This window comes from Mesoplodon bidens (assembly GCF_964165515.1).
Source record: "Mesoplodon bidens genome assembly, chromosome: 20".
Lineage (NCBI taxonomy): Eukaryota > Metazoa > Chordata > Mammalia > Artiodactyla > Ziphiidae > Mesoplodon > Mesoplodon bidens.
The window spans coordinates 24,333,946-24,360,127 of record NC_138181.1 but is presented as its reverse complement, the minus strand read 5'-3'; the positions used below and the strand labels follow the sequence as shown (position 1 = coordinate 24,360,127).

The 26,182-nt window shown below is 40.9% G+C and overlaps 1 protein-coding gene across 3 annotated transcripts in view; it reads right to left on the bottom strand.

The window, feature by feature from the left end:
- SLC7A2 (solute carrier family 7 member 2) overlaps positions 1–26,182 on the bottom strand; it is a 73,583-nt gene that overhangs the window by 30,967 nt on the left and 16,434 nt on the right. The window lies entirely within an intron of this gene.

The following is a 26,182-nucleotide window of genomic DNA, read 5'->3' as shown; positions in this document are numbered from 1 at the left end:
CTTTCTGGTTCTCTCTCTGTCTCTTTGCTTCAATCATTCCTTGAACTCATATTTTTTTAGGCCTTATTACACGCCAGGGATTGTGCCAAGATTATGTCTAGTATGGTGTGGAACGCTGGTATGGCCTCCAGCTTTACCAGACTTACATTCTAGGTATTGCCTAAAAGCAGGTAAAAACGCCATCATTATGTGGTCTACAGCTTTATCAAATATGTGTGAGCTCTGCTTTCATTTCATTGTTTCATTTTAATGTGGAGCCATTTGAACCTTTTAGAATTAAAAAAATTCCCCCCAAAACATGCTTAGAGTTTTCTAAATAAAACTGCTATTCACTTATGCTTTAAGTATGAATTTGTAATAAAACACACATGCTTATTCATATTTACTTGCAATTTCTAAATAAATGAAGTCAAAGTCCATGCCAAGTTTGATATATTCTTTTTTATTTTTTTTTTTGCGGTACGCGGGACCCTCACTGCCATGGCCTCTCCCGTTGTGGAGCACAGGCTCCGGACGCGCAGGCTCAGCGGCCATGGCTCACAGGCCCAGCCGCTCTGCGGCATGCGGGATCCTCCCGGACCCGGGCACGAACCCGTGTCCCCTGCGTCGGCAGGCGGAATCCCAACCACTGCGCCACCAGGGAAGCCCGACATATTCTTTTTTAAATGGAATGAATAAGGTAGACAGAAGGTCTCACTCCCCATACCTTACAGGCCCAAATAACCTAACACTGAAAAAAAAATTCATCAGGTTATAAAACGTGGATTTAGTAAGGAAAAAAATACACATATTACAGTAAAAAGTCTGAAGCAAAATATACCAAAATATTAACAGTAATATTGGTAATATACAATATATATTATATAGCTAATATGTTTCTAAATTTACCTCCAATGACTATGTACAACTTATATATAGAAGAAATATAAAAATTAAAAGGCACTATATGGCCTTGTCTACGGAGACATATAACTCAGAAGACTAAGAAATAACTGAGGAATAGGGAATATAATAGTATATGCAGCTTCTCAGTCAATAAAGTTAAATGTATTTAACTTTTAGAAGTTCAGAGTCATGTTTACCCTGATTGCACAATGATCTACAGAGGCTGTATGTTATCCCTTCAATCTTTTTATACTCATTATCAATAGCTTAAACTCATGAGATCACAGCTTGACATCTTCTCTGAAGAACTTAGGGCTTTCTATCCTATGAAATAAATCCTTGAACATTTCTCGACCTTAATCTCTATAAAAGAAAACTATTATTAAAACTTATTTTAGGGCTTCCCTGGTGGCTTAGTGGTTGGGAGTCTGCCTGCCGATGCAGGGGACACGGTTTCGTGCCCTGGTCCGGGAGGATCCCGCATGCCGCAGAGCGGCTGGGCCCGTGAGCCATGGCCGCTGGGCCTGCGCGTCCGGAGCCTGTGCTCCGCGGCGGGAGAGGCCACAGCAGTGAGAGGCCTGCGTACGGCAAAAAAAAAAAAAAAAAAACAACTTATTTTATTTAAAAATAGTAGTATAATAAATTTTCTACACTGAATCTCAATGACTTATTGCTCATATGAGAAAAACATTTCTGGGATATGAATAATCCAGTTTCATGCTAACCCTAGTATATAAAGCTAACTCACTCAACATTATTGACATCAATATAAATGCAAGTCCTTGATGTTGAAAGCAGCTGATTCAAAGAATATAGAGAAAAATCCTAAAGAAAAATGCAAATGAGTGAAAAGTTCCTTGATAATAAAAATAAAGTTTTACACATCATTATCTTCCACACCACCTGGCACAGTGCCAAGCATGGCACTTCACAAATACTTGTTGAAAAATTTGCAAAAAGAGATGACATCTCCCATTTTGCCCATACTTGCGCTTCCAAAGTCAAAATCTATCAAACTTCCATAAATCAAATGTGTATCAATTTCTACCCTTATCTAGCCCTTACATAGCTATTTCTCATATAACACGTCTAGAAGATAAGGGAGAGAAGTGTTTTGCTTAAAAAAGAATCAAGTGAAAAGTTGGAGTTGTACAAAGGCCAACTGAGGTGGGAGGATGGCAATTGAAGGGATTTATAAATGCTGACCTCCAATAATATTTAAGCATTTTTATACAACAGAGGTGTGCAAAGATCAAGGATTAGGGATAACTGCCAGCTGAAAAATGCTAAGAAATGAAGACCCACTGAATTTTGGTAATGATTTAAGATCATAGGAAAATGGAACACGTCATACACAACTTTAGGAAACAACTGATATACAGAATGAAGCACACCTGTTAGTCATTAATTAAAACACTCTTGATAAAGCGATTGATTGACCTCACATGTTATGAATAAAAGACAAATTCTACAACTATTGCAAAGGAATCTGGAAGGAAGCAAGGAAAACGAAGGAGAACGGAGAGTGATATGACTGTGGGTGAGCTTTTATTTATTCATTCATTTTTTTTGGTAATATGGTCACCATGTTGTTTTCGAAATTTCTAACCCCCCCACGAACACAACATAGCATAAAAATAAAAAAGAATAAGCAAGCCAACCGATAAACAACCTTCTTCTTTTTTTTTTTTTTTTTTTTTTGCGGTACGCGGTCCTCTCACTGTTGTGGCCTCTCCCGTTGCGGAGCACAGGCTCCGGAGGCGCAGGCTCAGCGGCCATGGCTCACGGGCCCAGCTGCTCCGTGGCATGTGGGATCTTCCCAGACCGGGGCACGAACCCGTGTCTCCCGCATCGTCAGGCAGACTCGCAACCACTGCGCCACCAGGGCAGCCCTAAACAACCTTCTTTGAAATGCTAAAAATAGTGAAAAGTTTTATTAGTAACAGTTACCCAAAATGAATAAATGAGTGACCCGCATCCTGTCAATAGAAAAGTGAATTTAATTCACTCCAGGTTACATGGGAAGCAGAACTGTTTACAGAAACATACAGCTTTAATCAGAGATCTGATTGCCACTGCCTCTTTCCTATTAAAAATAGAAAGTATTTCATGTCCAGGTTTTCTGCGTTGCCCTGAGCAAATAAGACAAAGCTGCCACTTGTCAAGCATTCATTTGCTTTTGAGTAACAGAAATGCAGACGTCAGAAACTCTTCTCTGAATTGACAGGTTAGGCAATGTCCTTGGCCAACAGTCTTAACTACGCACAACTGATAAAATACTGATTGCAAAAGCTATGATACAAAACCGACTTTGCAGAAATATAACGAGATGGGAAAAAGCAATGTAAAAACATACTGGGTCAATTTAATGAATCGTTGTTAAATAAACATTTATTAAATCCTAGCAGGTGTATCATATAGTCAATAAAGAAAAAAGAATCCCGTGCTTTTGTTAAATATGTTTTTGTGGAGATACACTGATATATGGAAGTGGCAACAGGAGAATGAGAAAAAATAAGATATTTGTGTCTAATGTAATATAATTTGATATTTACTTTTTTAAAATTTAGTAACTTTTCCTTTAAAGCATTTAAAAAGATATGTTCCTTATGTACATGGTTATGACAACCTTACTCTCATTTCTAGAAGGTTCTTTCATTGCTGAAAAAAATCCACTCATACTTATTCTTTGACACATGTCTGCATTTACTGTCCCTGCCTGGGCTCTGGTGTGTTGTCTCATCAGCAAACGACTATGCAGTGAAAATATGCAAGGATTTTGAAGGTGATTCTATTTGGTCTGGAGGACAGAGACTGTTTTTCCAAGAGCAGACAGTGATCCAAACCATCATACCCACTGTCAGCTGTTGCCACCATATGACCAAGGATTGGTACTCAGTATGAACCCTACATAAATGTAAGTAAAGGACAATGACGTTAGACTTTGGGAAGAGGCCCACGCAACACTCATACCCAGGACCTGAACCTTAAAACATAAAACTCTAATCAACATTCCTATGAAGTCACAAATGATTCTGGTGATACTAGAAAGAGATACGTATCTTTTTTCAATAAACAGTTATTTTACTAATTGCTAAGACAGTGGCCTCTCTACTGAGACGTAAAATATGCACATATTAGCTTAGATCTGAAAATGTAATTAGCCAACAGAATCTGCAACAGCTCAGTCAGCAGTAAAGCCTGTGAGTGGATTTAATGAGTCTGGTGATAGTCAGATCTTCCTGAGTCCCTTCCCCCATCCCCAACCCTAAGTATAACAGTTTCAAGACATCTAACTCCCCGATGGAGCCCTTATTAATTCTTGCCAGAAAGCTAAACTCCCTCCTCAGCAACTTGGAATTATCCGCTTCTCAAACTTCTTCAATCCAGGTTGTAAACTTGACCATGTAGAGTTTTAGGTCAAATAAATCCCTAGGCCTGATGATATAACAACACTATATAGAGAGAAGACCTCTTTTCCACTAACCGCAGAAATCTTGCAAAATCTGCTAATTACAGTCAAAAGTTGATCCTGGATTTTCACTTCGGTTGGAAAGTTTGACGTAGCATTTAGCTGCACAGAAATGCAGCTCCTCCCCTACATAAAGGCTGAGATTTCAAACTTAATCCTCGGTATCAGTATCACAGACCCTGACAACAAATCTTTCGGGAGATAGGAGCTGTGGGGGCAGGCATTCCAACAAATCCTCACCGGATGCACTCCTCCGAACCCTATAACCAACTTGCCTTCCTCACGTGATTGTTGGTTTCATGGTGAGATATTTGCACTTTCTGTTTTGGGCCTGATAGGGGAAAAGGAATTAAACCATGTAAGCCTGGGAACTTTGCCATATTGTGTGTGTGTGTTTTCTCTGAACTAGAGCTTTGGGGTTTGCAATCTCCAAACTCAACATCAATTACATTTCTATAACTTTTTTTTTTAACATCTGTATTGGAGTATATTTGCTTTACAAGGGTGTGTTAGTTGCTGCTGTATAACAAAGTGAATCAGTTATACATAAACATATATCCCCATGTCTCCTCCCTCTTGCATCTCCCTCCCTCCCACCCTCCCTATCCCACCCCTCTAGGTGGTCACAAAGCACTGAGCTGATCTCCCTGTGCCATGCGGCTGCTTCCCACTAGCTATCTGTTTTACATTTGGTAGTGTATATATGTCCATGCCACTCTCTCACTTCGTCCCAGCTTACCCTTCCCCCTCCCCGTGTCCTCAAGTCCATTCTCTACATCTGCATCTTTATTCCTGTCCTGCCCCTAGGTTCTTCAGAACCATTTTTTTAGATTCCATATATATGTGTTAGCATACGGTATTTGTTTTTCTCTTTCTGACTTACTTCACTCTGTATGACAGACTCTAGGTCCATCCACCTCACTACAAATAACTCAATTTCATTTCTTTTTATGGCTGAGTAATATTCCATTGTATGTATGGGCCACATCTTCTTTATCCATTCATCGTCGATGGACACTTAGGTTGCTTCCATGTCCTGGCTATTGTAAATAGATCTGCAATGACATTTCTATAACTTTAAAGTTCAGAAAATATTTTCAAATTTTACTGTAGGCTAAATAATTTAGTGAAAGGGGAAAAAAGATATGGACATAATACCATGGAATTATTGATCTTTCTTTCATTCCTCTTACTTTTAAGAGATTAATTTCTCATAAAATACACCAGAAGTACAATGCAGGATAAAAGATAATTAGAAATGGTAACTGTTCACCTTGGTAGGTAAAAAACAAAAAAACCAACAACAAACTTTTGTATTCAAACCTTAAACCTTTATTTTTCTGGAAAACAGAATACCCTTTCATATACATTTCACTTATATTTGGTCCAAAACTTATCTTTTCACCAAAGCAAAACTTCTGAGCAGTATCATCCTCCAAAGTTTTCCCCAGATAGGTGAACACAAATGCAGAAATAAGTAAAAGTGAAGGACACAACTGAGACCACTATAAAGTCACAATCATTGTGGCAATAATATTTATGTTTTCTCCCCTTTTATATCAAATCGGTACTACCAGGAAGTTAAACTATTTCAAGATTTCTGACACAGAATCCAGACACAGACAAGCATCTTTCTAAGGACATCCGAAGCAAACAGTTGATGGAGAATTCTAGTTTGTACAGGCAGCTGGTGCTTCAAAACACGTCAATTTAGCTTTATTAAAGGCCAAATTACAGGAATAAGGCATACCTAGCTGTCTCATTCCAATAGATGCAGAGCAATTTAAAAAATTAAGTGTCCAACTTTTGTTTTAGGGTTGGAGAAGGGAGGAAGTGAAAAAAAAAAGAAAAGAAAAGAAGAAACAGAGCCCCCAGCAGCTGGGTAATCAGAGTATCTGCCCAGTCAGCGACCCACTCACAGTCAAGGATCTTGGTGGCTCCTTCAGCCCCGGGCAGACGCCCATTCCCATTTAGGCTGAGCAATCCCCGGCTAATAAATCACTCCAAATGCCAGAGGGTACCACCTGTTCCCATTCTCCAAGCAGCCACTGAAGGAGGTGTCCTTGGCTAAGCCCAGTCACCCTTTACATGCCATTTCAAACATCAAGAGATACCCTTTGCAAAGGTATTTCACACCTGTCACGAATCTAGGAAGTGCTAGGCTGATAAAGATGGCTAATGTTTGTTGAGCACTTACTGTGTGCTAAGCCCCTTTAATTTATGCTTTCATGAACCTTCACAATATCCCTATAAGATCAGGACTCTCATAGTATCGATGAGGAAACTGAGGCAGACAGAGGTCAGCCAATATCACAGGTAGACGTGGAGCCAGGGATGAACCCAGTAGGCATGACTTTGGATCCTTTATTCACAGCCACTAGGTTGAGCTGCCATCTCGCCAGACAGCCTAGTCATTGCCCACCTGCCCACACCTCCTTGGAAGAGAATCTGCTCTCCTCACAGCACTCTCCTTCCATCCCCCAAGCCACAGGTAACCGGACCAGACACCTGACTCTGGGTTAAATATCCAAAGGCCAGGTACACTCATTCAATAGTCTTGAAAATCTGAATGACACCATTGAATGGCTCAGGCCCTCCTGTCTGTCCTTCCTGATGTTGAGTGTGTGAGCCCTCTGTATCCATTCAACAAACTTCCTGTTCACTTACTCTATTTTGAGTGATCTCTGTTCCCTGAAACCAGAGGCAACTGATGAAGGTCAAGGTCGTATCAGTAGGGCTGGCTCCAGCAACCTTACTCCTGATTTCAACCCTTCAAATCTTCTGCTACTTCCTGCCATATCTGGTGGGTTTCCTGATAATTCCTCTTCTTTCCTAGAGCAGGTGTCCTGATGGAATAACTTGAATTTGTTTAGATATTTCTCCAATAAGGTCCTCATAGAGTTTAATATGCATTAGGTCTGTCCTTTATACACAAGCACAGACATATATACCCTCTACCTGAAAAAGGTGATTTCATATAGGGCAGAGAAAATCTATTCTTAGACATACATCCAACCTGGGTTCCTGGTACCACTATTTCTCCAATGCCCACTACTGAGCCAGGAACATCCTCCACCTTGTCAAAGTCCCAGAAATAGCCAACAAGGGCTCTCTAGCACTTACTAAAGATGTTTAAAACATTTTGTTCACCAATGAATTATAGTAGTAAACCAGTAGCAGAGCCATTATTCACCTAATGAAGGGAGGGAGAATAAAGGAAGCCCTGGAAATATTTTATCATACTCGAGAGGGTTTTTAAGAGTTTCCTGAGTCAGAGGAGAGAAGTTTCTCAACACCCCTGCCATAAGACCTTAATGTTAGTGGGTTGTTTTTTGTTAAAAATTGCAGATTTCCTAAAAGCACTTTCCACCCTTTTATTAGTTCCACAAATATTTCAGTGCACACCACTAGGCACTGAAACAGCCATGAACAGGCTGCCAAAATTTCTCCCCTCACGGCACTTACAGTGGAGTGGGCGGCGCAGACAGCGGCCAGTTCAATATCATGAAGCAAATGCTTCTGCACAAGGGAAGGCGAGAGGGGCCCACAGTGAAACCACACAACTCAGATTGGGACTTGAACCCAGCTAGAATTCAGACTGAGACTTGAACCCATGGTCTTTTCATTGAGATCACACACCTCATCTTAGGACTTACTGAAGCTCAGGGTCTTTATGTCTCATCGCAGAAAGAATTCAGTGAGAGACAAAGTGATAGATACGAAGTGGATTTATTTAGAGAGATACACATTCCATAGAGAGAATGCGGTCCATCTCAAAAGGTGAGAAGGGCCTTGGGAGAAACACACTCCACAGAGTGTGGGCCATTTTCATCTCAGAAGGCAAAAGGGCCTGAAATATGGGTGGCTAGTTTTTATGGACTGGGTAATTTCATAGGCTAATAAGTGGGAGGTTATTCCAACTATTTTGGGGAACGGGAGGAGATTTCCAGGAATTGGGCCACCGCCCACTTTTTGCCCTTTTCTGGTTGGCCTTGGAGCTGTCACGGCGCCGGTGGGTGTGTCATTTGGCTAGTGTATTACAACGAGCATCTAATGATGCTCAAGGTCCACCGGAAGTCAAATCTTCTGTCCTCTTGGACCTGGCTGGTTCTAACCCATTACGTCACACCCTCAAGGGCTGTCCTTCTTTTAAACGGTGTGCTCCGCCCCCTCCCCTCTTGTTTCAACAGGAGGGGCTCCTCACTCAGACTCTGACTGGGGTTCAGGTGGTCAGAGGAACTTTCCTAGAGAGAGCTACGTCTAATCTGAGGCCTTTGAAGGGATGAGTTGGATTTAGGCATCTGAAGGTGCAATGGGAAGGAGGCTGGGGGGCAGTGGTGGGGATGATGAGTGCTCTGAGCAGAGGGAACAGCAAAGGCAGAGGCACAGAAAGTAATTTCATACATATAGAGCTCAGGGGCTGGGGGAAAAGCTAGAGGGAAGTAGAGGTAAGCAGAGGGGTCCCCAGGCCATGCAGGGAGCTTGGACTTGACCGTGAGGGCAGTGGGGAATCACTGACGGACTTTAAACCAGATACACAACTTGACAATTATTGTTCTGATTGTGTTATACGGAAGGGATGAGAAAGATCAAGACTAGAGTTAAGGGGAAGGGTAAACAGGCTACTGGGATAATCTAGGCATGAGGGACTGTGACCTGCACCCTTTACTAGGGTAAAGGCAGTGGGGTGAAGAGAAATGGATGGGCTACAGTGCCCTTTAGGAGGTGGAGGATATAGGGGTTGGTGACTGTGTGGATCTGGGACCCAGAGTTGCTGGATGGTTTGTGTGCCTTATATGAGGAATTAGCAAGAAGGAGGTTCTTTCTGACCACTCTGATTTTAAGGAATGTGTGGAATTGCCATGTGGTTTCAGCAAAGCTCAGGAGAGCACAGAAGACAGGAAATCTGAGAATGATCAGCACAGAGATGATAGTTAAATAGACAGTATCACCCAGGGAGAGACTGTACAGGAGAAGGGAAGGAAAAGAAATACCAAAGATGCGCACATTTAAGGAATGGGAAGGAGGAGGAGGAGTGGGAGGGGGAAGGGGGGAGGGGGATGGAGGGAAGGAGAGGGAAGGAGGGAAGGAGGTGAAGGAGGAGAGGAGGAGGAGGAGGGGAAGAAGAAGGGAAAGAGGAAGAGGAAGAAGGAGGAGGAGGAAGAAGAAGAAGAAGAAGAAGAAGGAGAAGAAGGAGAAGAAGAAGAGGAGGAGGAGGAGGAAGAAGAAGAAGGGGGGGAGGGGGAGGAGGGGGGAGGAAGAGGGGGAGGAGGAGGAGGAGGGGAGGAGGGGAAGGAGGAGGAGGAGGAGGGGGAGGAGGAGGAGAAGGAGAAGGAGAAGGAGGAGAAGGGGGAGAAGGGGAAGGAGAAGAACCACTACCACCCCCCACAGAGGGACTGGAAAGGAGAGGCAGGAGTGATAGAAGGAACCAGGAAAAGTTCTGACCCAAAAAAGGAGTGAGCTTTCAGGAAAGAAGGAGTGGTCATCGGTGTCAGATGGTGCTCGAAATGAAAGGAAAATGTTTGACCTTGGAATATATTGTGGCAAAGAAGCCTTTGGTGACCTTGACACGTGAGGTTTCTGTGGGCGGCGGGGTGTAAGCCAGGTTGCAGGGGCTTCAAAATTATGGGCAGTGAGGAAAGGAAAGCAATATGTTCAGGTGCCTTTTTCAAGCCGATGCCCTGAGGGGTCCATGGAATCAAGGAAGAGCGTTTTATACAGAAGAAACTTAATCTGTTTAGATACCAATGGGAAAGTGCCAAGAGAGAAAGAGAGGTTGAAAATCCAAAAGGGAGAATGGATAAAGCAAGGTTCTTGAGATGTGGAAGACTGAGATCAGTGCTGGGTTGAAGAGCTGAAATTAGGTAGAAGGAGAAATGGCATCTCCACCTTAAGAGTCAAGAAGGAGAACAGTGCGGGACAGGCCAGACAAGTTTGTAGGCTAGGTGATCGACTGTTGAGCTCTATTTGCAAGCTCCAAAAATCCAAACCTTATAAGGCATGTATTTTATAGATAACAATAAGAAGGGATGAAGAAATAATGTCCGAATGACTTCAGTATAACTTTATACAAGCACAGTTTTGTTTTTGTTTTCACCATTTAAAACTTGCACTCCCATTCTAAACACAAAAAAATAAACAGATAGTAACTTTAAATATATGCTTCTACAACATAGTTAAAATTTCCACGTCTATCTCTTTGAACTGTCAGAAAACTAAACGCAGGAGTTTTTGGCATGACGTTTTCACGAAACAACGTATTCTAGAAGAATGGGCTCTCTAGATTACTGACATTTAAATCTGCGTATCTTTGATGATTGTTGATCAAATCTTGCCACAATTCCGTGATCCTCCTAAACGCTACTGAATTTGATGGTGGCTGTCTGCTACAGTACCAGGCATTCAAGCTGCCCATCTTTACAGGAAGGTGATTCATTCCATATTACTTCTTAAAAAACTGTTTAATAAGACTAACAGAAGTGTTTTAAAAACAAACAAATATTCACTATTACCTTAATTCCAATTTTAATCCACTGTCCACACAAATTAGAACCAACTCAAGGATGCCAAGGAAATCCAGATGACCTGGACGAACCCATGCTCTGTCAACAAAGAGCCACTGCTCAAGAAGTTTATTTTTACTTATTTCTGGATTAGTAGCTGAATTTCAGATGAAAGATGCTAGAAGTACATTTGTGGACTAGGAGGGGTGTTAAAGTACAAGAAAGCTCTTTTTGTCTGAAGGCAAAAACTGAGAAGTCCTTTAGAACACTCTGATTTCTTCTAATCATTCTCTTTCCAGAGCCGAAGTATCCCTCTTAATTCACTTACCCCACACCCCCCTCAAAAGGCTACCTAATTTAGTTGTTAGAATGCAGCCACTTTTGTTTCAATGCTAGGCAAAATTCCTTCCATCAAACTGTGGCAGAAAAGGAATTCAACCAGAATTCACATTCGTTTTTAATTCATGCTCAAGAAATTTAGATGGATACCATGTCGAATATACTTATGGTTTATGGTTTTGCTGTAAAGTCATTTCTTGAAAAATAGTCATTTTTGAAACTATATTTTCAATTTTGAAAAGCATGTTCTGATTTGGTACTTCTTAAAATACAGAAACAATATATCACCAGAGATTTTTATCCTTAGCATCTTGGCAGATTGTTGAAACACTGTTATTGTCTGAGAAGTTTGGAAATTCATGTTGGCTTCCAATAAATCTGAATAAAACTTTTCTATTATGTGTTCAGAGAAAGTAATTAAAACAGTGCCAGCTCTTCATCATCATGATTCAGAGCCTCTAAATTCAAGTTTAGAATATGCAAACTAAGAAGAATTTTAAAAATTAAAATAACTTGAAATGGCGAGGTCCTTAAAACTGAAGTCTGAGAGTCTTCTCACATTTGTATTCTACTTATTAATATGCAGTAACTACAAACAACTTCTCCAACTTAAGTTTTCACCAGATTTTTCTAATTTTATATTATTGAATAGACTGAACTCAACTGATCAGTTGCTTAATGACTGTCAATTTCTCTAAAAAAATCAAGCCTTAGAAATTAAAAAAAAAAAAAAGGAAATGGTCTAAAGGCAATTTCTAAATAATATTCCAGGAGGCAGGGGAGATACAGGCAGAGGGAGAAATACAAATACAACAGACCATTATCATATAGTGCGCTTTTAGGTAAGGGAAGTCCACGCACTACCAGAACACACAGAAGGGAGTGCCCTGTTCAGGGGGCTGGGGTGGGTGTCAGCAGGGGAGTCTTCCTGGGGAAGCCATGACTGATCTGATTCCTTATCCATTCTTCCATTCCAGAATTTATTTTTTTTTAAAAAGGCTGAATATCACTTAAGGAGTCCTTAGAACAAAGAATACAAATATGAAAATCAATATTGAATTTTTCTAATAAAGAAGCAGTATCCAAAATCTTTAATATTCATTTTGAAATTGATAATTTATACAATCAGCCATTTCTTAAAATCAGTTCTTTACAACTTCAATTTTTCTTCTCTTACTTTATTTGAAAAAACCCTTTTGGTGGGTGAGAGGGATAAATTAGGAGTTTGAGATTAACAGATACACACTACTATATATAAAACAGATAAACAAGGATCTACTATATATAGCACATGGAACTATATTCAATATCTTATAATAACCTATAATGGAAAAGAATCTGAAAACGAATACACATATAACTGAATCACTTTGCTGTACACCTGAAACTAACACAACATTGTAAATCAACTACCCTTCAATAAAAATATTTTAAAAACAAACAAAAAATTTCTTGGAAAAAGGTACTGAATTTTATATAAATACTTAATAACAACTAAAGTTATTTCCCTAATAAATAGTAACCAATCCTTAAAATAATCATATTAATTTGCAAATTCTTAATCAGAAGTTCCTGGAAATATGTATCTTGATTTTTAATTTTCAATAGCAATACCTTAAATTACTATACAATTTAATATTCCTGTTATTTCATAATCTTCTAAAAACTCTATTTGGTAATCAATGATTAATAAGAGTTTTCTAAACAAAGTATTTAAATAATGTGTGAAGAATGGGCTCTATAAGGAATAGGATTTATAAAACAAAGTATAAAGCATTGTAAAACCTGCTGCTATTTAAGAAATTTAAAATGTGTATACACATATAATTACTATTCATCAAGTTTCTCAAATTTTGTTTTTCCTGGGGCTTCCCTGGTGGCGCAGTGGTTGAGAGTCCGCCTGCCGATGCAGGGGACACGGGTTCGTGCCCCAGTCTGGGAAGATCCCACATGCCGCAGAGCAGCTGGGCCCGTGAGCCATGGCCGCTGAGCCTGCGCGTCCGGAGCCTGTGCTCCGCAACGGGAGAGGCCACAGCAGTGAGAGGCCCGCATACCGCAAAAAAAAAAAAAATTTTGTTTTTCCTTTAAAGAGAAAGAAAAAAAATATGTTCTCCTTGTGATGCGAACTCTTAGGATTTATTCTCAGCAACTTTCAGATATTAATCATGTTGTACATCACATCCCTAGAACTCATCTAAAACATTCATCTTTAATCTTTTTGTTACTCAAAAATAAAACTGTAACTTGGCTTTCTCACCTCTGAAACCTCTCTAATGGCTCTGTACTACAATCTGGCAATGGTGTACCTGAAGTATTAAAATAAGAAGGCACACTCCTGCTGCTTCTTTGCAAAGCAAAGAGTTGTTTCATCTGATCTTCAGAGTAGTCAGCACCAAGATGCAGAGAGAGAAATATCTCCTGTGGGGCTCTGGTTCCTGCTCTGTCCAGGAAACCAGCACTGTTATTTCCCAACCCTGACTTTAAATGAAACCATGCCATGCAGAGACTTGTAGATGAATTATTTTGGTCAATCAGGGCTTAGTGTCCGTAATTTTAAAATATGCTTGGAAAGGTTTATAAGTATCAGCACGCTCCTAAGTAACAGAGAATTATGAAATATGCAGAATAAGCTGAATGTTAATGCTTCAAACCTATCATATCCAATCTATCGTATCTAATCGGCCTCCTGCCAACTTCTCCAACTTGAACAATCCAGCCTGGGTTTCAGAACCCCCCCCCCGTCATCTGACCTCAGCCTGCCTCCCTAGCCTTATCCTTTGCTCTCCTCCACACGAATACTGTAACCCAATTTGTCCATCAGCTGCCCCTAGAATACTGCCCTCTTGTCCACACACAGGTGACAAGATTTATTGACCTGTCTGATTCTGGTTGCCCCCTTGTCCTCTAGGGAGGGTTCGGTTCCCAGGCCTTCTGAGCTACTGCAGGGACAGCAGGAAGGTTCTTTCTTGCCTGTCTGCCAGCTCCTGAGCTTTCCTTTGACTCAAGGAAGAAAAAACCCACCTTATGCTTAGCATATATAAAGCCAAGAAGCAAGCTGATTTATATAATAAAAAGGGCTGGGGGTGAGAGACGAATCCACAGCCTAGAGAGAATCCACCTGGCAGAGAGAAGTGGGGAGGAGAGCAAAGGGGGATTTTGAGAAGTGCTGGGATGGAGTATGAGTTGCATGTCCTTCAGGAGATACAAGTGAATGTGGAAATTCCTTTTAAATATACTTTGGGCAGCTGGTCAGCATTTCTTTGAATATGACCGACCTCCCCGCCAAAAGAGTATGGCTCCCGTGGCACTCGGGTAGGATGGACACTTGGTTTATGCTATGTGCCCTCCTATGTGCCCTCCTGCTCTCTCCCCGCCAGAGAAGGTAAAATTGCTGGTTTGGTATCGAACAAAATGTACACATTTACATACCATCACTTCTAAATAGGATTTATTCAGCTTAACAGAAATGACTGGCAACTGATCCCTAGAAACAAGTTTAATAGAACAAGTCAAGCAAGGCAGCTGAGAGAACATCAGAAAAGGAATGAGAGAGTCGTACCAAAGATGTGAGGTTAAGGATAATTGCTGCAATTACAGCAGAGGGTCAGGAAAGACAAATGCATCTAAATAATTCTGCAAAGTCTTCTTTGAGATATAACTGACATATAACATTGTATTACAAAGATGTTTTAAATGAATTCAGCTACTTAGTAATCTCCCAATGATATTTAATTTTAAAGCCCTTTTAATGCTCTTACTTTTTAATTATAAAGTACAAGGAAATGTATTTTAGAAATCTTAACATCACATTTGAACCCCTAGTGGATACTACACTGGGTTTCCTTTTAATGTCTTCAGAGCTCCTGGTCTCTCACCGCCTCCCGGCTTCCTGCACAGAGGACCTTAGAGGCAAACACCCCTCACTCCACGTTCACTGCAGTGTCCCTTGCATCTCGGACGGGTGGCCATCCTCCACGGGCAAATACTTCTCAAGGCTCCTGCTCTCAACTTGTGTAGCTCCCACGGCTAGAAGACCCTTCTTTTACAGAGCCCTCCTGTAACTCCTACTCATTGGCCTAATTCTGCCCTAAGAATAAAGGCAGAAAGTCTTGCCATTCAAATAATTCCAAATGGCTATCATCCCAAGATTTCTCTCCACGCAGATAAATACATTCATTCAAAGTACAACACTGATAAACACTAACTTCAGGTACGACACTTCCAACAAGTCAAAGCATTCCACAGGGGGTCAAGCAAGTATAGAGTCTAATTTATTACCTTCTCCATTCTATATACTTCTATTATTCTTTTTGTTTTGTTTTTATTAGTCACCTCAAACCATGGCAACACAGTGCGCAGAGCTCCTGGGTCTGGCGCCTCGCTATCTCCTCCGGACATCTCCTACCTCTTCCTCATACCCTTGTGCTACACGGGGCTTCCTTTCTTTTTTTTTTTTTTTTGCGGTACGCGGGCCTCTCACTGTTGTGGCCTCTCCCGTTGCGGAGCACAGGCTCCGGACGCGCAGGCTCAGCGGCCGTGGCTCACGGGCCCAGCCGCTCCGTGGCATGTGGGATTTTCCCGGACCAGGGCACGAACCCGTGTCCCCTGCATTGGCAGGCAGACTCTCAACCACTGTGCCACCAGGGAAGCCCTGTCACTGCAAATTTAACAAGAATGACTTCTACCTTAATCCAAGTAAATGATAAAAACGTGACAGGGCAAAGGACAGAGTACCATGGCATGCCACCAAGAATGTCCCTCCAAGCTGGTATCGATCCATTAATCAACACTCTCAGTATATCGTGCAAACAACCAGAGATCCACATTTCTCTCCTGCTTATCCCAAGGTTATCACAACACATGGTATTAAATGCTTTGCCGAAATGCTAATTGTTATGTTTAAACTTTTAAATTCCACCATTCTGATAACCACGTAACAAAGAGGGTACGTAGTTTGTTAGGCATAACTGTTCCTGATGAACGCACGATGCCTTTTGGGGACTGGTCACTTCTTCTCCAACCCACACCACACAGACCTAGGATTTTTCTGGTGAACTGTATCCAGCCCCCTGATCTGTGGTTTCCAGGATCTACACTGGCCTCCGTTTTGAAGACAAGGGTTACTGTCTCTTTCTTGCTGCTCCCTTTCTTGTACTTCAGGGCACCTCCAAGATGACAGATGGTCCCGCTACACTCATATCTACAAATTATTTTCATATTGAGAGATGTAATTCATCCAGGCCTGGAATTGTGAGATAGGTTAAAGCAGCTGCATTCTCTCTCACCAATTTGGGCCTCAGCTTCCCTTTCGGTTATGTGTTCTATCCTTCGGGTCAGAGAGCCACCCTTCTCCTAAATACAAGAGCAGCTCTGCCTTCCCTCAGTCATCTATTGCTACCACTCTAAGGTCGCCCTTATTTCTCCTTCCTGATCAAATATTTCATAAAGATTCAACTCAAGCTCCTTTTAATAGATTCATACTTCATTCTTCCACCTTTGAAGTCTGAGTCCCTCAAATGAATTCCTGTGACAGCCGCAGTGAACCTTTCTGGTGTGTGCCCTTCTCATTCCTCACTCTGAGCTTTCACTATCTGATTAGGATTTTGATTATACAATCGTCCCTCGGTATCCGCGGGGGATTGGTTCCAGGACCGGCCATGGTTACCCAAATCCGCCGACGCGCAAGCCCCATAATCAGCCCTACGTATTCACAGGTTCCCTATTTGCGGGTTCCACATCCACAGACACAGAGGGCCAGCTCTGTTTGTCTTTTCTTCTTTCCAAACATTATCACCTTTTAGGGTTACATACAGTCCATGAAATTATATCCATATTTTCTCTGAGTTTTTTTTTTTTTTTTTTTTTTTTTGCGGTACGCGGGCCTCTCACTGTTGTGGCCTCTCCCGTTGCGGAGCACAGTCTCCGGACACGCAGGCTCAGCGGCCATGGCTCATGGGCCCAGCCGCTCCGCGACATGTGGGATCTTCCCAGACCGGGGCACGAACCCACGTTCCCTGCATCGGCAGGCAGACTCTCAACCACCGCGCCACCAGGAAAGCCCCTTCTCTGAGTATTTAAAAGTCTAACTTTTAAAAATCTAGAGTACGTAGACTGAGTCTGCCAGACGGCCGTTAGGGAACATTCTAAGGTTTAAACAAATAATTTCCTTGTCACCAAGAGACAAACATTTTGTGAATATCTCCAAAAAGTAGAGCTTGTGCAAATTCTGTGAACCGCCTAAGCTCCTACTTGGCTTCCCTATTTCTTTTATCTTTGGTCAACAAAGACCAAGTTTGTTTAAGAATCTTTCACAGGAAGGTTTCAACGAATCCCGCTTGCGGGAAGGTCGTTGTTTGCAAGCAGCAAAACAACGTTTCATCATCTACGGCCCTCACACCATCCCGTTGCTTAATGTACCCTGAGCGCAAGCTCACAGGCACCCAGCCACGGACAGAGGTGTAGAAGGCAGGATTCTACCGTGGTCACTTGAAGGTAAGCAGCCCATCATCGAATTAAAACTCTGGCAAACAAACCCTCCTGGATGATCACTTGTGCCTCCCTCAGGACGTGCCTACGGTTCTCCAAACCCGTATCTGTGTAGTGTCCTGTTTCTAGGACAGCTTTCTGGGAGTGTAAAGATAATTTATTGAGGAATAAGAAGAAAATGTGACAAATACTAACAATTACAACTACGATTTTTGGCCACTTTCTTGCTTCATATTCCAGAACTTACTTACTTGGTTTTCTAAAAGACTTCTAAATACTTCCTTTTTCTTCAAATAGAGAAATACTTATAAGCAAAATGTTATTTCTAATGGGGCAGACTAAGGGTCCAGCACATTTAGGACACCCAGTGAAGGATATTAGTCAACTTGAAAAGTCAAGGCAAACTTCTCTGGTGGGCTGAAAGGATAATAACACGACTGTAGCAAAAATATGGGAAAAATACATAGAAACATGGTTCCACGCTGGATTACAACTTTATCTAGGTGCAGGGCTAGAGTCTAGTTCTGAGTCATCTTTGACTCTTGCCCCAATCAATAATTTTTGGTAATTTCTCCACTTGCAAAAGTTAAAGTGCTATCACTGTGCACAGCAGAGGAAGCACAGGGCAATTAACCAGGTATGCTAAGAACTTGTTTCTAGTGGCATATTGTGGCTCTGTATTTTTCCCTGCTTCAAACAAACTAGGAAAAAAAAAAGTCAGGACTAGATGTGAAGGTCACAACTATGTACATAAATGCATAAACACATTAGCCAATTATTCTACTCATTCCTGAAGCAGGGATTGAAGGGAGAAGGGGAAGACAAAATGCTTTTCATTTGCCTCTTTTCAATGGCAAAACCCACAAAACAACAACTAGGATCCCCCCTTCCAGGCATCAAATAGAAATCTGAGATTAGTTTGCCCTCATGTAAAATTAAACACTTTAAAAATTCTAATGAGAATCAAGGGTAATGATAATATCACCAGCCACACTCATTTGATCCTATAGTTAAGTGACAAAAGCAGACTCCTAAAAACCACCCAGAGGGAAGACCTGGGGGTTTTAGAGGCAGGTGGACCAGTGTTTACTACTTAGCCCTCATCTCCTCTCTGGTAAAATGAAGATACTCTCATAAGATGGTTTTGAGGATCAAATGAGATAATGCATGTGAAGGGCCCACTACAGAGCAGGCACTCAGTGGATGGCAGAGGCTGTTGTTAATTTATTATTATAATATAAATGAAGGACCCAAAGACATGTGTTTGACATTCATGTCTTGGAACACCAAAAAGAGTCTGTTTATAAAAGCCACTTACTTTTATTTTGAAATATTTGTAGGTACATAGAAATTAGGATTTAGAATGAAACTGATTGCCAGTCCAGTGCTCTAGATTTAAAGGAGAAAACTGAGGCCCAAGGACTTTTTCTGGGCACACAGATAGCTAAGGAGATTGGCTCAGGCCTCCCCATTCCACCCTACCTCTTGGGTAGGACAAAGGGAGTTAAAGTAGCCCAGCTCAGTAGCAGTTTTATGCACCTAATCAAATAGTCTCCTAGCTTATTTGTATATATAAATGCAAAACCCACCCTGGTTTTCCAAAGGAAAACCCACCCTGTTTATGTCTTCAGGGTTCTCACAGATTAAATTCAACATAATATGTGTTCACAATCAAAAATTCCCCAAAACATGCAATAAAATAAACCACTACTTTTTTTGGGGAGGTGGCGGTTCAAACAACAGAAATTTATTTTTTCACTATTGTGGACACTAGAATTCCAAGAGCAAAGTACCCAGGTTTAAACCACTACTTTTAATAGTCAATGAAAACAACCAACAGATTTAACCCCCCTAAGTCTTCAGATACTAGAAATACCAGACAAGCGTATGGAATAACTACGCAGAAAAAGTTCAAAAAATTAAAAGATTAAATTTTTAAAATGAATCAAAACAAGAGACCATCAAAATAAAAAGGCAGATTTTTGAAAGAACTAAATAAAACTTACATAAATAAAAATATAATGGTAGAAATTAAAAACTCAGCATATGAGTTAAACAGCGTATTAGAGAGAGAAAGAATTAGCAAAAGAGAGAATTCATGAACTAAAATGCAAGGCAATAATTACATGTAAGTTGTAGATCATAAATTCTAAGTTTTTTGTTTTATTAGGGAAGAGATCTGGGAGACTTTTTATAAGTATGCATGGTAAGATTTCACATGCTGTACACTAAAAGAACAGAAATAGAGTGCATAACATCTAAATAAGTAGAGGAAATAAATGGAATAACAATCCCCCAAATGCAAGAAATAATAAAAAATATAAAACACATATAAAACATAAATTAAGATGATAGAAACATGTCTAAAAGATCAAGAATTTATAGTAAATATGATTGACTAATTTTACAGTTAAAAGTCAAAGAGTATCAGATTGGATTTTTAAAATTCCAGTAATATGTGTTATCACAGAGATACATCAAATCAAAAGAACCTGGAAGTGTTGAAAGTAGACAGAGAAAGAACAACCATGCAAGTGCCAATAATAAATAGAGACAGAAAAAAACAAGCAAATAAATACTAGTAAAAAAGAAAGCCAACGTAGTGATATTAACATAAGATACAATAAACATTAAGACTAAAAGCCTTATTAGGGCCATTACACAATGTGAATAGATTCAATTGACCAGGGAGAAATTATTTTAAATTTGTATACACTAATAAAATAGACTCAAAATACATGAAGCAAAAAGGGAGAGAACTATAGAGAGAAATTGAAAAATGCGCACCTTTGGTAGGAGATTTCAACTTACCTCCCTCAATTATTGATGTTAGATATAAAAAAAAAAGATCATTACTACAAATGATTTGAACATCACAATTAATTTGACTTAATTAACATATAAACTGTAATCAGAATCTGCTAAGTGTCAGCCACTGTTCTAGGCACCGGAGAAAGAGCCATGAACAAAATACAGTCCTTACCCTAATGGAGAGCACAACTTAGATGGGGAGACAAACAGTAAAAAACACAGAAAGCAATGTAGGGTACTCGTACCCACAGAACACTCCATCTAACAAGTAGAGAATCCACACTCTTTTCAAGTCCATAAGAAACATATATAAAAACTGATATAGGGCTTCCCTGGTGGCACAGTGGTTGAGAGTCCGCCTGTCGATGCAGGGGACGCGGGTTCGTGCCCCAGTCCGGGAGGATCCCACGTGCCGCAGAGCGGCTGGGCCCGTGAGCCATGGCCGCTGAGCCTGCGCGTCCGGAGCCTGTGCTCCGCAATGGGAGAGGCCACAACAGTGAGAGGCCCGCATACTGCAAAAAAAAAAAAAAAACACTGATATAACTTAGACCCTAAAGTAAATCTCAACAAATTTCAAAGGAAACCAAATCATACAAGTCTGACCACATTGCAGATTGGTCAGTTAAATCAATCACAAAGCCATTTCAAAACCAAAACTTATGAAATTTAACAGTCTACTGAAGAAATTTAGAATAAAACTTCATAGCTTTCATAGAACTACAGGTTTAGAAAAATCTTCCAACTATCAAATGTCCCACTTCTATGCAAAAGAACTACTATAAGCTACTCTAGTATAATTGGACTGAAATTTTAAAATATCTTCACCCCAGTACTTATCAGTTCCTTCTAGGTTTTATTCTGTTTTTATAACACTCTTCACCATTAAAAAAAGAAAAAGAAAAACTATCCTATGTTGAAAGTTTAAATCTCTTTTGCCTGTCTTCACTTCTACTTCTACTACCACAAAGTCCCAGTATTCATTATGATTTAGGTTCAGCTGGCAGTGACAGAAAACCCCAGATAACAATGGTTTGGACCGGAAGCTCATTTCACTGTTGTGTATAGTAGGTCTACAGGCTGACTGCCTGGGCCCCACTGGATCAAGGGCACAAGCTGCTTCTAGCTTGTTCCCCTGGCATCCTTGCTATATAGCATTCACCTCATGGTCTAAAGGCGATCATCAAACTCCAGCCGCCACATCTGCCTTCTAGTCAGTGAGAAGTAGGAAGTGGGAAGTGTCCCAGTCAGCTTGGGCTGCATACCAAAAATACCATAGACTGGATGGCTTACACAACAAACATTTCTTTCTCATAGTCTGGAGGCTGGGAGGTCTAAGATCAAGGTGCCTGCAGATTTGGTGTCTGGTGAGGGATTCCAGCCTTCTGGTTCATCCATGGCCCTCTTCTTGCTGTGCCCTCACATGGCAGAAGGGACAAGGGAGCTCTCTGGAGACTCTTGTATAAGGGCATTAATCCCATTCATAAAGGTTCCACCTTCATGACCTCATCACCTTCCAAAGGCCCACTTCCTAATACCATCACCTTGGGGGTTAGGTTCTCAACATATGAATTTTGGTGGGGGGCACAAACATTCTGTCCATAGTAGAAGGGGTGAAGAGAGAACCCTTTTTTAAAGGATACTTCCTAGAAGTCACAGAGGTCACTTTTCCTTACTTGATATTAGCTAGAATTAGTCCAACGCCACAGAATGCTTCAAGAGAAGCTGAGGACATAGTCTTTATTTCAGGTGTTCATGTATGGGTCCATGTACGGGAAGTAGATGCTGAGGACAAACGTCTGAGAAAATGTGATAAGATATAGTAAGAATCCTGCCCAGTCCTCCTCTCAGCCAGCTACCAGGGTGGTCAAATGAGTGCACAGTGCACTTGGGTCCCAGGCCACGTGCTCAGCCCTGCTTCTCTGTGGCCAGTAAGGTTTTTAGTCTCTTAGGCCCCAAGTGTACCCTGGATCATTTTCCTCCCCTTGCCTAAGAGGTTGTGTTGCTGCAGCCATGACAGTCTTTAGGGCACAGTCTCAATGATATTCTGAGGCTTCAGTTAAAAGAAATTCCAAATACAATTTCCTAAGCATGACCACTGGGTCATATCTCCCTAAAGAAGTTGCCTGACAGAAAATTTTAAAGTGGGAAATGAAAGCATTAAGAAACTTGCCCTCACGTTCGGGTTTGATTTCTTCCTTTCATAACTGGCTACACGCTAGCAGTGCATCATTCTGGGCAGGGACACGAGTAAAAAGCTAGGCTTTCTTCAAGGCTTCTCCTCAAGTTTTCCTCCTTAGCACCCTATGCTAATGAGAGACATGCTGCCAGAAAGCCAAAAAGAGGCCACTTCTTCCTACTGGCACCACCTCTGGCCTGGGTGTTGCCATGGCTGTCTTCACGGCGAGCGAGGTCTGACCCAGGATTCCAGCAGCACTGGATGGATGGCAATGCCGTGTGGGTCAGACAGCAGAATTCCCTCGGTGTAAGTCCTTAACCAAGAAGGTTACCCAAATTAACAGGATGGAAACAATGTGCCTAGAATTAAACATCAAGAAACTATCGGCATCCTGCCAAATTAATCCGATATAAATTATTCCAGTCCTACACTATCCCTTTCCCATCAATCACAAAGAACAAACACAAGCCATTTACAAGCTCATTTGTGTGTGGGAAAAACACAAAGCATGCCAAATGTTGCCTAAATTCTAAGGGGATTTCTCTGCACTTTTTCTGAAGTGTAAACATATCTTTGACCTCCTTCCATCAAAATATACAATTTCATCTTTGGAATATATTTTTCCTAGAAGGCAAGTACTGTAAAAGCTCAAGGAGTACAAAAAAGATGAATGGGGGAAAAAGGTAGTTACCTGGCATATATTAGCCTAATCAATAATGTCAACAAACCAGCGAGAGTAAATATCATTATGGTACTATGTGTTTTCTTTCAAAATCAAACTGTATCTGAAAAACGCCAAGCCTGAAATAGGTTTACAGAAGATCATTTCAGTAACATGCATTTTGGCTCAAGGTTAAAAATTTAAGTAACCTTAAGGCAGGTAACAGAATTGATTTGCTTTTAAGATACAAATAGCAGTTCTGTGGTCACAAATCAATAATGGAGTATAAAATAAACTAACATCCTACTCTACTAAAAAATATATTCTTTTTTTTTTTTTTTTTTTGCGGTACGCAGGCCTCTGACTGTTGTGGCCTCTCCCGTTGCGGAGCACAGGCTCCGGACGCGCAGGCTCCGCAGCATGTGGGATCTTCCCGGACCGGGGCATGAACCCGTGTCCCCTGCATCGGCAGGCGGACTCTCAACCACTGCGCCACCAGGGAAGCCCTATATTCTCTTTTTCTGAAGACTTGGTATATACAAATATGAAAACACTAACACTGCTGCCCATGGGGACTTCATTGTTTGTGTGTGTGTGTGTGTGCGGGGGCAGGGGAACTTCTAATATGCCCATTTACCCCGGTTAAAACTTCCTGTGAACACCCTTCGTATTGCTGTAACCTCAGTTCATCCATGATCCTCCCTTCACAGGAGCTCAGTTATTCCTTGTGGCAATTCAGACTCCTCACTGCCAACCGAATGACACACTTATTACCTCATCATTCAAAGTCTGAACTATGAGCCGATCTGTGCCTCCGGCCTTCTCTTCCTTAGGATTAAATCAGTCAATGCAAGTAAAGTGCTCAAAACAATGCCTGGCACATAGTAGGTACTCCATAAACATTAGCTATTACTATTATTCCTCTTCTCTTCCCCTTCCCTTCCCCTCCCTCCAATTCCCTTACATTCCACCTTACCTGGGTCAAAGAGAAGCATGTGCTCTTTTGCCAATAGGTCTCATACTTTTCAGGGTCCTTTGCTCACACTGTTTCCCCATCAAGAATGTCTTTTAAACCCCAGTCGCTACTTGTAGATACCTCTTTACTCCTTTTTCAAGATCCTTTTCAAATCCTACCTTCTCCATGAAACTTCCGCATGATCCCTCAAACAGAGCCCACGTCTCTGGATGGCATTCATCACCTATGCCCTGGACTGGAGCATCACATATATTTGGCTTATCACCCTGTCCCCAGTACATATCTATCTGATAAGCCTGCAAGGCAGAAACTTTGTTCTATGTGTCATCATATAACCCCTTTGGAAATAACCACACACCCTTGAACTGAAAAAGACGCTAAAATATGTTTAATTTTTTGAGGTGAAAGTAATTTTTGTGTAGAAAAAGTACTAGCCTTTTTACTTAAAGAACTAAAGGATATGTGTGTGTGTGTGTGTGTGTGTGTGTGTGTATTATCTATTAGAGCCAAAAATACATTCTCATAAATCCCTAAGCTTGATATATGACTCGGCTTTGAAATATATTTTGATGGAATGTATGCCACAAGAAGAAACTTTCTACTACTGGTGATTCTTTGCTAAAACACATTTACTATTTTTTACACAAAATGTGTTTAACATTTGAAACATATTTGTCATTTATCATAGTCTCAGAGTGTCCCAAATTCTAAAATCAGTGCCAAATAGCATTCAAAACTAAATATACTACAGCTTTAATATATGTGTTTCACTATAATAATCATTAATAATTTCTTCTTATAGAAAACTCTTCTTTTCCCCTATTCACTGTTGGAGAATAAGATGTTTCAATTTATCAAATGCTCTGCTGGCAGACAGTGATGATGGATCCATTACCAAGGTTCATAGAAGAAGCAGCGTGCTCTTCCTGGATCAGTCTAGAAGGCCTTATAGAGAAGAGGAAGAAGAGAATATTTTAAGCAATCAGAAAGAGTCAGCTTGGCAAAGTAAGTGTGAACGCTGGTTTTAGGAACCTGGCCACCCCTATTCAGAAGACCTGAGAAACTCACATCTTCTTTATATAAGTGACCTTTGAATGAATGAAGGGGACAAGATGGAGCTGCAGAGGGAAAAGTAAGAGAAACAGTGTGAAGGGTATGAAGCAAAGATTAGAAATCCACAAGGCAATCAGAAACAAGCACCTACATACAAGGCGGCGCCAGAGGCAAAAGAAGAGCCCATAACTCCACATCCTCCATGGAGGCTGGCCTGGGGGCACAGAGCTGGAGGAAACAGGATTCAGAGACAGGCAACTTGGAATTATCCAGGGAAGGAAAAACGCAGCAAGAATAAAAAAGAAGAGCGAGACTTTCTTAAAGATATTTCTTTAAGATATTGCTTAAAGACAATTCGACCATCAATTTAAAATTTAAGAAGAGTTCTGGGAATTCCTGAAATGAGATATGTTCATAAAATATACACAAATAAACTAACACCACTAAGACTTTTTCTTTTGCTGCTACTACTGAGAGCTAACATTTATCAAAACACCCTAGGTTTTAGGAGGTAGGCTAAGTGCATTACATACATTAACCCAACTAAATTACCCAACAACCCAATTAGGTACGTACTATTCCTATCCCTAGCCTACACATGAGAAAACCAAAGCTTAGAGAGGTGAAGTATTAGCTAGTATGTATCAAAGTCAGGACACAAAATCAAGTCGGACTCACCACAGTAAGATACGATATGGCATTGACCTTTTAGAAGCAATGGAATGAAGTCTCACGATGTTTCTATTTTGTTACAGTCACTGAAGGTTTTTACTGGTTTGTGCCATCTAAAGATACAAGCATGAAGTGTGTCTTTCAGGGT